The following is a 17,990-nucleotide window of genomic DNA, read 5'->3' as shown; positions in this document are numbered from 1 at the left end:
AACATCATTTTCAGTCTGTAAGTAAGAATATTTCTTCAGTGTTTGAGTAAATTCCTTTCAGTCTTCAGCTATTGCTTTCTATTGTTTGTAATCGTTCTGATCATCAGATGATCCAGAACTGTCATGTTCTCATCATTTATTTACAGTATTGATTTTCTGTTGCCCACACATTAAAATAGAAGAGATTTTATGTTTACTAGTGGTTTATTAACAAAAATTTGAATATTATCTGTGTTAGTGCTGACTTCTGTTGAACCAGTAAATGGCAGCTCCTCATCAACACCTTGTTTCTGAAATCTGTTTGCCATTTACCATGCATAGTGCTAATTAGGGTGTTTGTAATGCTGCTTCAAATCCTTTGCAAAATTTCACAGAACTTTTATCAATCACATTTATAATACTGGTAAAAAATGAAAGCATGCTTCATGTACAGGCTTTATTTACTATAAATTTGTTATCTTTACCATCATTTTGCTTAGGCTTAATGTCCTATTAGTGGAATATCAGCATGGTATCAGCCTATATGACCTCCTGAAACTTTATTGTGCTGCAAAGTCTGGTGCCAAGCTCTCACTGGCCAACACTCTTGTAGCTTTAAGAGGTGCAGTTTGTTCAGGACAGCAGATTTAATAGTATTTATTTCTAGCTGTTGTTTGACTTGGGTGTTTGCTATTAGAGGGCCATTTCCATCACCTACCTGTTAAATACTTGGCTAACCACTTGCTGGAGCTGTACTTTATCATCCTTGTGTTTATATCATCCTTCTTTTTAGGTACTAAAACAGAAAAAAAAAGTAACAGATACTTCCACTTACTCTTTTAATGGTATCCACACATTTACTTTTTTTTTTTTCCACAGAAAGCAAGGATACAAGGACTAATTTTCTGTTTTCAGACAAAGAACTTTCATCTTTATTCTTTTAGCTGAAATACATCTGTGAAGTCTTCATTTTCTTTTACATATATATATTGTTAAGAATCATTAGAATGAATTGCTGTCTATTCTTTCATAATGTTATTTGTTTATCCAAAAATTTTAATTTTCTAATAATTACCTTTGGTTTGCTGTTGACTGAAGGTATGCGCTGTTTAGCTGAAGTTGTTCTCTCTCCAGAACAAATAATGATTTCTTGGGACATTTTGATCTCTGCCCATTCAAAAGAGGTAAGAGAGAAGGAGAAACGGATAAAGCAGGATATGACGAGGGAACTTAGGAAACCTGAATTCACTTCCTTGCTCTGCTCCAGGTGTCCTCTGTTACATGAGTAAGTAACACTGACCCTCTTCACCTTCCTTCCTGCAGGATGGGAATAACACATTGCCTCCAGAGGGGCATCTTGTGGAAAAAGTCTTCAATGACTATGAAATACTTTGGCAGTGCATTGATGGGAAACAAGTAAACACAAGAAACATCCAAAGGAGCCGCATCTGTGTTATTCTCCAGTCCTGACTCATTCACAGTAAGGGTCGGTGTCCATGCACATAATCAAAACTCTCTCCAGCATGGTAGCCATGTTCTGGAGAAATGGGTGGGGATTTTGCTGCTGCCTTTATACTGTGCCCTCCCTGAGGATCTGATTTCATCCTTAGAGTCTGTCTTCTGGAGATGATTACTATTAACTCCCTGTAATCTTCCAACAGATTTTTTGGAGGCTGCAGATTGTTTATTTCCACCACCATATACTGCAATTTCTGTGTTATGTTTGTATTTTCTTGTTTTTCTTTCTTTCTGTTGTGTTTTCTCGTTGCACCTCTCTTCTGGAGCGGCTGCATGTTACCTGCAGCCTACTCATGTGGGTAAAAACTGTAGGGCTGTGATGAACAGATCCTGGTTCAAAATTATTTCTGATGTGTAGGAAAGGTGATTTACATGCAGGTGTGTGTGTAGATCTAGTTCACTGTGCACTTTCCCAGGTGGATCTATGGGCACAACTGTGACTATGATGCATAGCAGTGTGTGAGTGAAGGGAGGATTGCTCCTGGATACCTTTTATTGAGAAACCACAGTGTGCCAGAGGACAGATAACCGCCTTCACTTTTGTCACTTCCTTAATCAGTCTTCTACCCATACACATCAGTTGGACATTTTTGGCTTTAAACCCTCTGTTTATGGTCCTCTTTGGACTAAGTGCCTTTCCTCTCCATTTATGTCACAGCAGGACATTCATAATCTCAAGTTACATATTTTTCCCTGCTATACCACTGGTGTGGGTATGATTTACACTCATCCAACAATTTCTAGCAATTCTCTTATTGGCGTAGGTTCAGCTCGCAGCTAATCAGCACATCAGATTCAAGCACAGTTTTAAAGTATCTGCAGTGAGATAAGCAAACCAGCAATGGGTCATTATATCAGTAGCCTGCTATTGTGAGTATGGCATATAACAAATAAGAGAAAGTGTGACTTATTTTAATAAGGAATAAATGATGTAAAGTGTATACAAACTTCTCACAACGTAAATTCCTTTTTAACTGCTCATCATGCGCTTATACCATCTCAGGTAATTCGACCTCCTTAATTGCCACATTTACAGTAGAAATTTGATACTAGACTGATTGAAAATGTATTTCTAATGGATTTTCCCTAGAGATATTTCTATAAATCTGGTGAGAACTTTTTCATTGCTTTTTGTATTACTTGTAAAAACGTTCTTCTAAGCAGTCAGTTTTAACACATGCTCATCTGTTTAACTTTTTTTTTTTTTTAACTTTGATTTCCATGTTTGATTTTTTACTCTTTGGAATTTCTTGTAATATTAAAAATATAAGGAGCTTGTTCCAAAAGGCTTCTGTTGTTGAGCCTAAGTTTTAGCTTTCCATAGTCAGTGGAGCCTTCGGCAACTCAGGACACCTTTAAGATAGCAGTCATCCTGAATAAATAAATGAAATAAAACAATGAATGGGAAAAAATGAAGAAAAATAAAGAAAAAAAACAGTAATATCTGCAATTCTGAAGTCCATTATGTCTCAAAAGCACTCAACTCTGTTGGTGCAAACGCCAGCACTGCCTCCTGGCTCCTTGTGTTACTGGCTGCATCTGGCAGCTGTCTCTGTGGGGGCCTAATGGAAATCTTTGCGGATCATAATTCTGAAAAGAGACGAAGCCCTACAGAGGAGAGGAGGCTTTTGATATCAGAAGGTATTGAGGTACTGAGATGGCCTCTTAACTACTATGGACTAAGTTTACACAGGGCCAAAGTCTGCTCTCAACTTGCCTGGTGAAAACAGAGAACATTTAACCAGATTCCCTGATAGAACTCCCACGGGCTTACATGAGTGGTATAACTGTGCTGTTGAGACCAGATTTTGGCTCAGCTGCCAGCAGCAAAAAGCTCGTATTGAGCATCCTGCACGGACAAATTAATTTAGCTAAGTAACATACCGCTTGCAAAGAGAGTACAAAAGAATGCGAGAATAATAAAAACAAGTTAATACATCTGACTATGAATATTGTAAGAAGAGTTCACAGAACGTTTCTGCTAATGTGTGAATCTTGCTGTCTACATTAATTTATTGTAGAATAAGTAATAGAAACTGAAGGATAAGTGTTTGGAACAACTTTAGTTACTCTCATATTCACATAAAAATAATTTTACATTATGGAGCCAAACAGATTGAGACTTTTTTTTAATAAATATCTTTGCTTTCATTCTAACTCAATGAAAGTTGTTCTATGAAGCATTTATACACTACTTCATACTTTCAGAGTTACTGGAGAAGAAAAGAGTCTTTAACATCAAACATAATTGCACACTGATCTTAAGGTAGATATCTTCCTTCAAATAGAACTGTCCTGCAATGAAAGCTCCTTCAAATTTATTGAGGCAGCTAGAGGGATAACCTGTAATAAGGTGCTGGGATGAAGGCCACAGCTCAAATCTGTCCATGAAAAATATTTCCCTCCCTTCCAGTAGATCATTTTGATTCAGTGATTTTTGATACAAATACAAAACCCCATTCCTAAAAGAGTGTGAAGAATTTGCTGGAAATGTGCAGAGTATCCTCAGTCCCCTCTGGGCTAAGCTGCTCACAGGTTCACCGTGATGATAAGAACTCATCACTGTGTGGCAACTGGCTATTGCAACAACAAAACACTGCCCTGAGGTACTCCTTAGCCATAACAGTGCTTTCAGTCTTCCTTTGCATATCTGTAAAATAAATCTATTCTTCTCTCTGTAGAACTTAAAGGAAGATTTTGTTAACTTTTTCAATGAATGTCAGAACGATTAATAAAATTGCCAGAGGGTGGGAAAAAATGTTGAAGTATTTTTTAAGTAAAAAGGAAGTAAAATACATGCATAATGATCTCTGTCTGCTAATCAGGTTGCTGGCTGCTTAAGATCTAATTTAGTGTTTTCACTGCATCATTCACTGGAACATCAATAAGAAATCCACTCAATGTCTTTTATTAAGAACAGCCAAACAGACATCAACAGCTAGCTCCCTTCTTTATTTCAATGATTAAGTGAAAAAATTAAATGTTTGCTGAACGGAGTGAAATCATCAGAGTGCAGGATTTTTTACTCCCTCCCCCTCCCTTCTGTCTGGGATTTATGATCATATTTTCCATTTGGACTGATGGATAATCTTGGCTCACCTAGGACTATATGGTGGGTATTTCCTTCCCTGCTGACCTGTTTGTGCAGTCCTGCTGTGCCTTTCTCACAGGCTGGATAAACAAACTTCTTTCACATTTTCATTCCGCGCTCTTATTTCCTGTGCTCTCCTTGTCTTTGAATGGACCCCTTAATTCCATTAGAGCTCTACAGTGGATCTACCCATACCAGCCTGGTGCTGCATTATAGCACTGCCACATGACAGGTGTCTTGCACTGGTGATAAACTTCTTGTATTTTCCCCACCATGTTCCTAAGGAATGTGCAGCCAAGCAATGCTTCATGACAGTGACTCTTGCTCAGGATTGCTCTCAAAAGACCTGCCTTGGTTTTGCAGAGCCCAGCAACTAGGAGGAAACGAGTCCCTAAACACAAAATGAAGTCCCAAAAACTCAGGAGTGGAAAAATTCCTTGGATTGCTGCCATTTTTGAAAGGAAGAATATGGGTCAGTGTTCATGCTTCAGGACAGATTGGATAGATACTGTGTGTTAAGAGGAAGTATGCTTATAAAGGATTTTCCATAGTTATAAGCTAAGCATAAAAAATAAAGTTATTCTACCCTGCAGCAGTATAAATTCAGCTGCTTGAAGAAACCCTAAACCAGTGACACTGGTCACGTGAGTTGCCTAGTCATGTTCTGTCTTTCTAAACGATTAAAAAATGCCAAAGAAGGAGAGATTGTCAGGTTATTTAGCGGAAAGTCATTATCTGAGCAATTTTTCTCCTTGCTCCCAGGGCTCCTTCCTGTCTCTGTGCTAATAATGTTTTTATATTTTAGAAACTGATTATGATAGATGGCTCTGATGTGTGGTTTCATGTGCACATGGTAGATGTGAGCATGTGCACGCTCGTGGCCCAAGAGCTGCCTTCGAAACGTATCGGGAAATGTGATTTTAGCATTGCTAGCATCACTTGAGTAAGAAACCCCAAACCAAGAGAGTGTCAATTGAGCATTATTTTTATGGCTGTATCATATTGCTGGTGAATGAGATTAACAGGGAAGGCGTCAGTACAGGAAACTAAGGGCTATAAATTCTCAGTGAACAAAAAGAACCTACAAGGACCAGCTAACCTAACTGGCCCACGTTGACTCACAAGTTACTATATGTTTCTTTAGGGATTTACAAGAGCCTGATAGATCCCTCCCATTTCAAGCCAGACAAAGCGTGCTGTCAAGGAAGATCACAGAATAATAGAATCATAGAATCATAGAATGGCCTGGGTTGAAAAGGACCTCAAAGATCATCTAGTTTCAACCCCCCTTCTGAGTGCAGGGTTGCCAACCACTAGACCAGGCTGCCTAGAGCCACGTCCAGTCTTGCCTTGAATGCCTCCAGGGACGGGGCATCCACAACCTCCTTGGGCAACCTGTTCCAGTGCGTCACCACCCTATGATGTTACCAAAAAGAAGAGAACAATCGGCAACTGATGGAGTAAATGCCAGAACTCTGCCCTGGTCTGCTGCAAACAGCTGCATGATGGTGTCTGCTAACTTGCAAGGTTTCAGTCACATCTGGACAAGTGAGTCAGGTTTTGTGACTTGATCTGGGACGTAGCTGATAACCTCCTCAGTCCCCTGATTCCTCAGTGGCAGTGGGGCTTCTCCTTTTGAGCTTGATAAGGGCAGTAAGAGAACTGAAACTTTTGTTAATTAGAGTGAAAAGCCTGACCCCTAGCATGGCCTAGAAGCTGTGGTCTTTCAGTAGTTTTATGGATGAAGTGGTGATTTTCCTATACTTCAGAGGTGAATTTTTGGCTGCTTCAAATTTTGTAAAGTAGTAATTTTGATATGGAAATAGCTTGATACAGTTGCCACCACTCTCTGAATGGCTCTTCTATGTCCCTGAAAACCCTTTTTTCTCAAGGACAATCTCACCAATTGATTTCTAACTTAAACCTGAAACCAAATCCTCCACTGGTACAGTCAGGGGAAGCTTAACACCAACATGCAGCAAGACACTTGGTGTTTGCAGCTGCAGGTCTTACAAATATTTTGATGTATTAATTTGTTATTTATGTATGTATAATTAGCATGCAATACACCTTTTTTATGATAGTTATAATCACAGAATCATAGCAATTCCTGAGTAGGAAGGGATCCAACAAAGAATCGTCAAGTCCAGCTCCTAGATAACAAATATAAGTTTCAGGAGAGAAAATCCATTCCCAAGACTTCCTTTTTAATTCATCTGTGTAAAATGGATGCCTGAGCTTAAGTACGGGGAGGTCTCGGAAGACGTCATTTGATCTTACATTGCCACAAGATATACAGACCTCAATTTTCAGATTATTTACTGTTTTCCTTATTGAATGTTGTTCCTCGTGTTGCTTACTGTAACACAACTTTCACTGAGTTTATGATTTTCTTAAGCTACTTCTACGTTTTATATATGTGATTTCTCTTTTAGTACTGTTTTAGCAATTTTGGTAATGGGATTAGGAAGCAGAAAACAGTCAGAAATAGTCCCATCAAGTTCTAAAAATTTTGCAGTGCTTCCCATCCCAGAACTACCAAATACATATCTTGCTAATCATAGTCCTTAGCGGGAATCAACACACCTATAGTGTATGACAGTTCTCTTGTCACTGATACAAGCTCCTTTGTACTTTTATCATATCAAAATATTTTTAGGATATTTGATATATTTTCTGCATGAGATGAACAGATGAAATTATATTTATTCAAAACCAATTAAAATCTGTCTTCTTTATTAAAATAATAGTTTTAAAGGGCTTTTTTTTTGTCAAACTGCTTTCTTCACAAGTTTTGGAAGATCACTTTCTACACAAGATTTTCATCTTAAAAATAACTTCGACTTACCTCTGACAGAAACATCCTTTAGCATGAAACAAACTTCTTCAGGAAGGAAAGGAGTGTTTTTGGAAAATGTTTCCTGGAAAAAAAACTAATAAGTATAAAAGGAAAGTGGTCAGCAACATCTGTGTAAATTTTGAGGAAAACCTGAATTCAAATGTGCAAGATATTTTTCAGAAACCGACTAGCATGTTATTTTCCTCAGCCACATGTATGGTGCTTCTTGCCTCTCCCCTGGGGGAACTGTTTGTCTTTTTGTTTTCACCTTGGGTGATCTGAGAAGGAAATCTGAGAGAGTAAGCTGTAAGTTGAAAATATAAGCATATGCGACCTTCATTGTCTGTGTTCTTCACTTTCCAGATTTTAATTGGTGTCATGTTATGGACCCCGTATTCCTCCAGCGTTCATGTAATCCTATAGCTTTGTTTTGTCTTTCCTAGAGCTGTAAGCAGCGGATATGGCAACTGCAGGTTTTTGTGTGCATGGACTTTTCTGTCATCTCAGCTGGGTCTCACACTTGTGTAGTGGCTGGAGGGTTCTCTCTTTGATCCCTGCCTGTGGGGAGGACATGAGGCTGATGGAGCCGGATGGTGAATGGTGGAAGGCTTTATGTTCTTCCCAAGAGGTAGAGTACCTACTTGCTCTGCAACTTGCTGTTCAGGGCTGCAGCCTGTCAGATCTTGTGAAATGTCCGCTGTAGGGAACTGGAAGAAGCCAGGGAGATAGGAAAAGGTGAATGAAAAGGAAGACCTAAGAGCCTCAACAGCACTGATGTCATTTTGGCCCATGGTCTCTGTGGAAAATCCACAGACCTGGGAAAGAAGACATCGTCTCCTTCCCAGCTCTGGCCTGCTCTGCAATCCTGAGCAAGATCTTGACTTTTTCCCAGTACTCCTCCCCATTGTCTGCTTTGATTGCACACACTTTAAGAGAGGGACACTGCATGTATGGAAATGTTTCACCATTACGGTTGTGTTTTCCTGTTTCGTGAGGCTGCCATACAGTAACAAGAGGTGCCCCCAAACCAGGCAACATATCGGTGCATATAAGTGTGTTTCAAAAGTGGAATCATGGCTGCTGATGGACTGTAGACATCTGAAGGATATAGCTAGTGGTCCCTTTGAGTGCTTCTAAGTTCTCGTCCAGAGAGCCCTGGAATTTAACTTTGCTGCTCTAATTGTGGACTATTTTGTCATCCAATTCTACTCTTTCGTACAGGAACTGAAATTTACCCAAAGACATATTTTTGAAGAAATACCATGATCATGCAATTCTGGTTTCTATCACACCCTTGAAGGGACGTTTTCTGATCCTATTCCCACCCTGGCAGACAGGAAGAATTTATTCTGGATTTGTAAATCAGAACAGGCTTACCAGGAGAGAAATGAAAACAGCAACTGTTTGTTATATAGAATACAGTTATTTTGGTGTCTTGCCAGTAGTGCTAGAGTACAGCAGATGTTCCACAGGTGATTAGAGCCTACACAGGTAAAGACAAAGAAACTATGTGGATTATGATATGGCTGGAGTTTCTAGCCTTGAGTTAAGTTATGAGAGACCAAGATAAACTCCACACATCTGAAAATACATTGCATTTGCTATTTTCTTGGGTTGAAAATCATTTCCTGAGGGAGGTGCTTGAGTGTTAATCTTGTCTTTTATAGAGAAAGACAGACTTTTTTTATTTTATTTTTTATAACTGAATATATATATATATATATTTTTTTTTTCAGGAAGAGCAATATTTATAGCTACAAATAAACCATTGCTGGCTTCCAGATTTGCAAAGCCAGAAGTATTGTGTATCATTTCTGATGCGCATTATCAGAACGTTGATTGTAAAAAGGCCAGGTTAGGCCTAGATAGAGACAATGACTGGCTTTGGAGGGAAGAGATAGCCCTGTGCAGATGGGTTAGTCCAGGCTGCAACGCTGGACCACTCCTCAGACCTCTGTTTGCCTGGTATGGTTACTGCCCAGTTCTCTGCTGTGGGCCAGATGTGCTATGAACAGGACATTAACCAAGGTATGCATTTTCAAATGTTATTTTATCTATTTAATTACCTTTATTACCTGAGTGGTAAGTCCTGCTGCACATCAGGATGTGTTGCAACTAACACCACAGAGTGGGCCAGGGGCTTTGCCAGGGAGAGAACTGGGTGTGACAGGACCTCCTGCCCATCCTACTCCCTCTGCTGTCCCATGTTTGCTCCAAAGCCCAGAAGGCTGGGGACTTTCAGACCCACAGTTCATTCCAGTGAGAAATGACAGAAATGTTATGTAGAAAATGGCATGGTAGGGAGCTGCTTATTTTTACACAGCAACTTCAATAAGGTCTTTCATAATGCTAAAAGACCAGAATCTGATCCTATGCAATACTTTCTCTTATAGGTAACCTAAGAGAGAAAGTGGGATACTGGACATTATTTTTAAGGAATCTCAACCTTAGCCTTTGATTTTATTTCAGAGCAGAAGTAGCAATGTTTTAGCTCCCACATTGCCAGTGTGTATATCATTCTAGACAGCACTGTCTTTGTTTAAAGATTCTTTTGACATAGGACTGAGATATTGAGTGCGCTGATTTTTGGCATTGTTTTCTTACCAGTATACCTTCCGTTCTTTCATGGCTCTAGTCTTTTGTTGATGCATGTGTTTCTGGTCTACAGGCAGACTTTCACAGCATCATTAACTGCAGTATGCTCTTTAACAAAAAGCCATGGGAAACACCTGCCTTCTGCAGTTGCCAAGTTCATTGTTTTATGTAGTCTCCTCTGCATTGTGCTTATCTTTTATATATACATACATATAGAAATACATACATGTATATATACATATGCACACATACATATATATGTAAAGAGATTCTGGCAGCTGTTATGAACTAGTAATAGTACATCGACTAATTCGTTTAAGGTCTCTACTTTCAGTAATATCATATTGTGAGTTTATATAAATTTGTTGTTTTCAATGATATTTTTAGAAATATATCCGTGCATTTTAATGAACAGTGAGAGATTAATGGACAACTGCCTACACTTCTGTAGGACATGTGCGTTGATTTCTATTTTTAGGTATAATTTCAAAGAATTTTAAGTTAATTTAATTCTTTTTTTAGTAAGTGAACACATGGTTTACTTCCATGATGCAGAACCTGGTTATAAATTTGTAGGAATAAGATAAGAGTTAAAGAATGAGAAATGAACATATTTTTCTGAATCAATTTACTATTTTTGTCTTGAAGTACCTAATGCTACTGTGTTAATGTGTAAATAGTCTAGCTTCTACTTGACATTACAGAATTGTAGAAAAGGATGGGAAAATGCAAATCTGAGCACGTTAAAACCTGGACAGGGCAAGCTCTAGTGAAATCTCATAGATCAAAAAAAGCTGCTTTTGTGAATTGGTCTTTAAAATGAATGCTCCGAGTGAAGATGGAGAACAAGTAATATTGGAAAGGATGCTTTTACCACTAGTTTACGGGCTACCAGTTTCCTAGTCGTGTTGTGTGGAAAAAACAAAAGCCATACTTCATAACATAGAGAGCTGTAAAAGCTCCAACTCTAGTATCCGTTGAAGCTCTTGATACCCAGCAGATCTGTTGCTGTATAACTTATGTAGTACTAAAATATCCTTCCACGGGGAGTCATGTGCATAGCTGAAAGTCATGCTGGAACTTCTTTGTTGATTAAGAAGAAAAATACAGTATTTATTTTTTAAAATGTGACTTCTCTGAGCTGGAGTAGAAAAGTCAACTCAAAGACAGGGACCAGTGTGGAAGAATGCAAGAACAAGGCAGAGAGGTATTGTGGGGCACCAAAAATTACCAGTTTGTAGAAAAAGGGCTTCCTGTGTTTCATTATTATGGCTTTCAAACCAACACTGACATTCCCCTGTCAGTACAGGCTGGTGACCTCCAGGGAGCAACTCCTCCAGATGACTGTTTGAATTCACTTGTAACACGTTTCCTATCCAACTGTTCCAAGATGCTTTCCAGTTTAAGTACAGCCCCAAATCAGCCATTTAGAAGAAACTTTTGCTGAACAAATACCCTGTGAGAACAGGCACAAACTTGTGAAGTTCCTTTCCCTTGTTGAATGCATTTCAAATGCTTCAAATTTGGATGAGAAAAAATAGCATAATCTGAGACTTCAGAGGTGGAGTTATTTAGGTTTCCAAACATGTCTCTCACTGTTAAGCACTGGACATGTCGAGAGGTGGCATGGAAATAACATCTCTGAGTTGAAGCTGAGCAGCATCACAGAAAAGCTAGTGTCAAGGATAAAATATTAATAAAACAGGATTGTGTCAACCAGTGTGTTGTTAGCTGTGATTACAGGGCTGTTAAAAGCCAGCTGTGAAGGTCCTGCAAAAGCACTCCCTTGGGTGAGGAGAGACAGCTCATCAATGAAGCTACAAGCTGTCAACAGGAATAGTTAATGGAAGGGCTTGTGAGGGTGCAGCTTCCCCCGCAGATCAGGTAGTGACATTTCAGAGCCATTTCATCAGGGGAGGGGAGTGAGATGTACAAGGCAATGATCTTAGAGCATTGTGATAGCATTCCCTAAAGGGAGAGGGAAAAATAAATTAGATCAGTGATCTCCCTGAGCAGAGCTGCCAGTTGTTCGCATCTCTGAAGGGAGCACGCAAGTCGAGGTGACAATGCTGAAGGAAAAAGGCAAACCCATTTGTCCAGATGTACGAATTTATTACTTTTATTGTACTAGCACTCTGGGCCCCTGTTACAAGAGGTCAGGATTTGACAAGTGCTGATTAAACAGCCCCTTCCTGCAGCAAAGCTACAGCAGAACAGAGCAGATAGCCAAGCTTGGATGTGTTGCTTCCCTTGAGGTGGTGTATTTGGAAGTGTCAGCCCCGTTGGCCCCTGCTGCTGCCTCCCAGGAGGCAGGAGTTGCAAGGAGAGTTCCTGAAGTTTTCAAAGGTGTCTTACGCCTTAAAAAAGAGTTACATTCTTGGCTAGCACGGGTGTCCCTCATTACCCTGCAGATGTAATGTCTTACAAACGTAATCCGAACTTATGCTTTTAAATGTAGTGTATGCCACTAATCACTTAAAAATCAATATTTTTCCCCCTTTATAATGAGTCTGAGCTTTTTATTTGTATGTGGATGGAGCTTTGCCAGAAAGGATTATGTCAAGTGGTTTCATTCGGCAACATGAAAACTTGTGTGCTTGTCTCTGCAGGTATGGAGGGTGAAAATCAGGCAGTTGCAAGAATGTAAGTAATGGCTCCATTTGTGTATGTGATTTTTTCCAGGGAGCAAGTTGGTGCATAAGTCTTTGAAAATGTGACTCAAAATGAGACAAAATTTTCCTAGCCCCAGTTTCAAAGTCTGTCTAAAAATATAAGAATGTCATTATGGGGCCACTGTACAATTCTGCTTAAAATTTTATGTGCAATAATCAATAATTGATTGGGAAATTACTTCTGGTGATTTTAGTAAACTGTTTCTGACTTTAAGCTCTCTTGATTAGCAAATCATAAAACAGTTTGTATTTAACTTGCAACCTTAGCACCCTTTGGCTTCAGCAGGCTATAGATCAGGACAGGAGTGACTGGGCATTCATGCTGTGCTGTGGTTGGGATTCTGCCTATTGAGCAATGTCACCTACATTTCCTTGCAGCCACAGCCTGCAAGCATGGCCTTGCCTTGTTAGGAGGCTGTTTAGGCTCTGGCATGAGTTAAGCTTTTGCAAAGGATGCTTGTCTTGGCACAAACATGGGTTGGTTCTCTGCTGTCCTCTATATTCTACCAGCTAAAGCAAATGTGAGCACTGCCATTCACCATAATTTGTGACAAAGTTCAGAGCCATAGGACAAATGTCTTAAAGCATCCAATCTGTCTATGGTGATACAGAAATAACAGTAGGGACTGATGCCTCCCACATGGTTCTAGTGTCTGAATTTTAGTGCTGCAGCTTGCAGTGGAGATGATGTGAAGTGTGTAATGGTGTAACATGTAGCTTGGGGTCATTTCTAAAGGGGAGGGGTGATGTAGTTCGGTCTTGGCCCCAAGATGTGGATACAATTGCCTGTCTGACTTGGGTCATCTCCTTAGCAGCAACATCTGTGTTTTTCCTCAGTGAGCTAATATTTTATTCCAGGAAGGCAGCAATATGTGGCAGAGCTTTTCCTCACTGCAATGCATTCATTACTGTGCTGAGTTTTGTCATGCCTAATAATTGAGCTGATTCAGCCTTTCATCAGAATACCAGTGGTCTGAAACAAGGAATTAGTTTAATATCTTGCAACAGAACTAATATTAACACTTATCCTACTGACAATGTGGAACCTTTGCTTGACCTTTCCACTGCCAACAGCTTTTCCAGCTCATGGGTGACAGCCTCCCTTCTCTGTGCCCCAAAATTATAGATATGTTCCTTTAGCAGGGAAAAAGAAAGTATTAATTCCTAATCATACCATGGAGCCAACAAAGATCAGCAACCTCAGCTGCAGCCACAGGCAGAGAGAGGAAGACTGCATTATTAGTAAAATATTTCTTTGACGGGATGTTTTTAAAGGAGATAGATGACAATGAGGGAGCTGAAAGAGAAAGACTATCCATTAAAGAAGATCAAGCATGACCTGAAGCAGAAGCCATTTTTGGGGGGAACTAACTGCTTTTTAGCTTTGATTAATCACTTGACACCAGAAATTGGATGTTTAACAGCACTAGGATCACTGTGGGAATGAACTCACTGGGAGTCACTGAAGCAAAGCTAAAGGCTTTAGAGTAATGACCAGACAGGCCAGCTATTTGAGGTTTTTGTATTTTCATGTCTGTGTGTGTGGAACCAGTGCTGTTGTGTGTCTGACAGCTTCTGGGTGTGAAGCTTTTGTGCTCAGGATGGTATGGCAGCACAACCTACAGTTTAAGATCAAACTGAATCGCAGGCAGAAGTGTGTTCTGATCACATCCTAGAGAGGGAAATGTATTCTGGACTCAGTATATGTTGGACTAGATGATCTCAGAGGCTTTTTCTCACCTTAATGACTCTATGAATCTATATCTGACAACAAGAGAAAGAAAATATGAGTGACTAACTGCCAGCTGTTCTCCTCCGGCTGGGCCCTGATGACCTGGCTCCTCCAGGCGGGTTTGGGAATGCTCAGACACACACCTCTGCCTTCCCATGAAGCTTGGATTGGAAAGACAAGCCTGGAAGCTGCTAATGCTCATAGTTTTCGGTCAGATGTGCAATCTGGAAGCAAGACTGCTTATCAGCACCAAGAGACAGACCAAAAAAAGAAAAAAGAAAAAGAGACTTTGTGCTCACAGTAAAGCACAGAGAGTTTTAAGCGTTCCTTAAGTGTGGGAGGAAAGGAGTTGGAGATTAGACATGTGGAGGTCTGTAAGTGGAGGCATTTCTTCACTGGCCTCAGCCAGCATCTCTCATCTCATACAGTTGACTAGCAGGACTGTTGTTTTTGTTGTCGCTGAATGATGCAGATCACTAGGTAGCTTTTTTCCTTCTTTTTTCCTTTTTTCTTTCTTTTAAATATTTGCAAACTCTCATCTTAGATAAAAAGAAACTGCCAGACTAATGAAACTAAAATTGCCAGTCTTTCATTTTATTGCATACACTTTAGCAAAATCTGTGTTATTCTTCATGGGTGTTTTCCTTCTTGAAATAGCAAGATTTCTTGTTCATTATGGAAAAGGCCGTGACAGTATTCCTGTGAAGTGTATTATTTCTGCCAAGTCATTTTACAAAATACAGCAAGACAAGGTCAGTCCCTCCTGAGCTGGCAGTCCTGTAGATCTAATGTTCACATGTTGTTCAAATGAATGGAAAAACCCTTCCTGACTTATTTTGCTGATGAACTGAATCAATTAATAAACACGGAAAGTTGACTGACTACAAGTAGCAAAGAAGACAATCTGCCATTTCCTTTTCTTTCAATAGAGGAATCTGTATTTCCCTCAAGAGCCCTTTTTAAAGACCTTCAAACTAAAACTCATGAGACTGAAGTGGTATCAATTAATCACACACTGATTTTCTCGTGTAAGACGCCACAGCTCTCAGGGTTGATGTTTGAAATCTTGCGCTGCTTTCACAGAAGCACCTGTCTGCTGTTGCTTAATTTTTTCATCTTTTTTTTTTTTTCCCTATGTTCTCTAATGATAAATCAACCGTTATTTGAATTATTACTCTGGCATCAGTGTTACTGAAGGGAACATCTGAAAGGTAGGTGGGGATTGCTGAAAAGAAAGAGCTCATCTGTTTTTCACAGTTGTAAGGATATATATTCAAAACAGAATCTCCTTTCAAGTTAAAACTCTGTTCCTGTAACAGACCTAACTATCTGGTATAGGAAATGACTTTTATGTAAAAGCTTTTTTATTTGAGGAAAAATATTTGGGTTTAGTAAACAGAAGCGCCTATTTGGTTCACGGATCTTCAGTTTTAAGAGGACTTTGGGGTTTGTTTGCCTTTTTCTTTTGATGCGCTTCTAGCAGACTTGTTCTTATTTTAATCATGCTTCAGGCAGTCCTGTTATACATACATTTCTGTATTCTTTGAGCTTGCATTATGTCTTTTCCTTTAACCAATTAATTTCATATTCTCTTTCGACTGCACCAACAGCTCTTTTCTCCAGGTCTGCATCTTGTTGTTTCGTAAATGTGCAAAAACTTATTTAAAAAACTAAACAACCGAACAAACATTAAAAAAAAAAAAAAACCACTTTTTCAACATTGAGTGCTGACTAGAATTAAACAAAAATGAGATGTAAGGTAATGTAATGTTAATCTATTGATTAACATGTAAAATGTGAGAAGTGTGCTATGAATTATTTCTTTATATCCTCAGACGCATGACATTAGGACAGGAAGGTCATAACTTCAGACAGAGACACGCGGGACAGCAGGAGATTTCCACAGCTCATTTAAAATAAGTTCATAGTTTTCTGGCATCTCTAGACTTCTGGGTCTTGTTGCTAAGGAAAAATGAAGCTTGAGGATGAGAGGTTTGAAATCTGTTGTTGCTTTCTGTGCTTTTTGACTGTTTCCAGCTCTCCTGTGTGAACTTCTGTTTTATTAACAATTTACGTATCAAGTTGTTATGCATCAGGCATCACTCCACTGAAGAAGTAACGTTCATGCAGATGTGCCGCTTTATTCAGTGTTGACTTTTGAAACTTTTATGCATTTCTTCAGTGTTGATAACTCCTTCCTGTTCAGTCCGTGTGATCAATGTACTGTAAGTGCAACCACTGCGATTTCTTCAGTGGCAGAAGGGAGAGAATGTTATTGATACTAAACACCTAACACGAGCCATTCACATTTGGTGTTTTCCAGGGGTCCTATGTGATGAGCAGTTCAGCCCCTGTTCAGGGTGACACTGCTGGTGTAAGCCACAGCTGCTGCTTGGGCTGCTCTGTGTTGTGGATTGGTGCTAAACACAGTTAGCTGCAGTGTTCTTTTAAAATGCCAGGAAATACCTGCCTACCTGTTGCTTCTTTTCCTCAGTGGTGAGGCTGTGGCAGGAACTGGGGGAGAGAATTTAGGAATAACAGCTGTTGCAGCCAAATCACTCCAAGGAGGCAGAGGAAAAGCTTTTTTTCATTTGGGGAATTTCTTGATGGGAAGCCACATCCATATGTGTGCCACAGAAACAGTAATAGTCCAACATTAAGAAAATTAGCTACATAGTTGACATGGAGGTACTCGCTGAGATGTGAGAGGTGAGAGGCAAAGTGAGAGCTATTTCACAGAAATCCTGCTCCTAGAGGCACGCATATCGTATGCACAGGAGCTACCTTCTGTAAAAGCAAAATAAAAACACCACTGGAAAGAAACGCAGCTTTGTGGGCATCTTGCATGCAAGTACATCTGTGCACACATCTGTGCTGGGATACAGACAGAGATACAGATCATTAACATCTATTTTCTGAAGGTGATCCAAAGTATCAATCACCTGAATTACTGCAGTAAAACCTGTCCTATAATGAAACAAAAGTGAGACATGAAAATAAAGGTTACCTACTTTTAAATGTTTATAGAAGATAAAGGTTTAACCACAAGTCTTTCATCAAATGGAAGACAGTAGGAAAAAAAGTTTAGAAAATGCCCTTTGGCTGCTCTTTACTGTGTGGTGAAACCTCACAGTATCTCACCTCATATACTATATGGGCCCTAAAGGCAGCTGGAAATGTTTAGAAATATGTCTATTTTGGTACATGGCTGCCTCTCTATCTGTTATATCCAGCAGTGTTTCAGGGAAGAGAGATATTGCCTAAATGAAAAGCCCAGACCGAAGTGTGAGATGGTAAATGGCGCTCGAGGGTATACAGCAGTCTAAATGGTGCCCTCTGTTAAAAGAATCAGCCACCTGACTGCTCATTAGTTAGCAGTAAATAATGAGAAATAGCTTGAGGCAGGAGCTCAGAAGTGCAGATGTCCCAAAATACTCACCCAGTCTTTGGTGTCATGAGATCTGTAGTGTCATAAGGTAAAGTACACTTAATCCCTCTTCTGAGTGAAGTAAAGCATTTTACAGTCCTTGTGGAGTCTAGTAATTTTCTATAATCTTTTCAGTG

This window comes from Numida meleagris, chromosome 3 (assembly GCF_002078875.1).
Source record: "Numida meleagris isolate 19003 breed g44 Domestic line chromosome 3, NumMel1.0, whole genome shotgun sequence".
NCBI lineage: Eukaryota > Metazoa > Chordata > Aves > Galliformes > Numididae > Numida > Numida meleagris.
Note: the sequence above shows the minus strand (reverse complement) of the source record.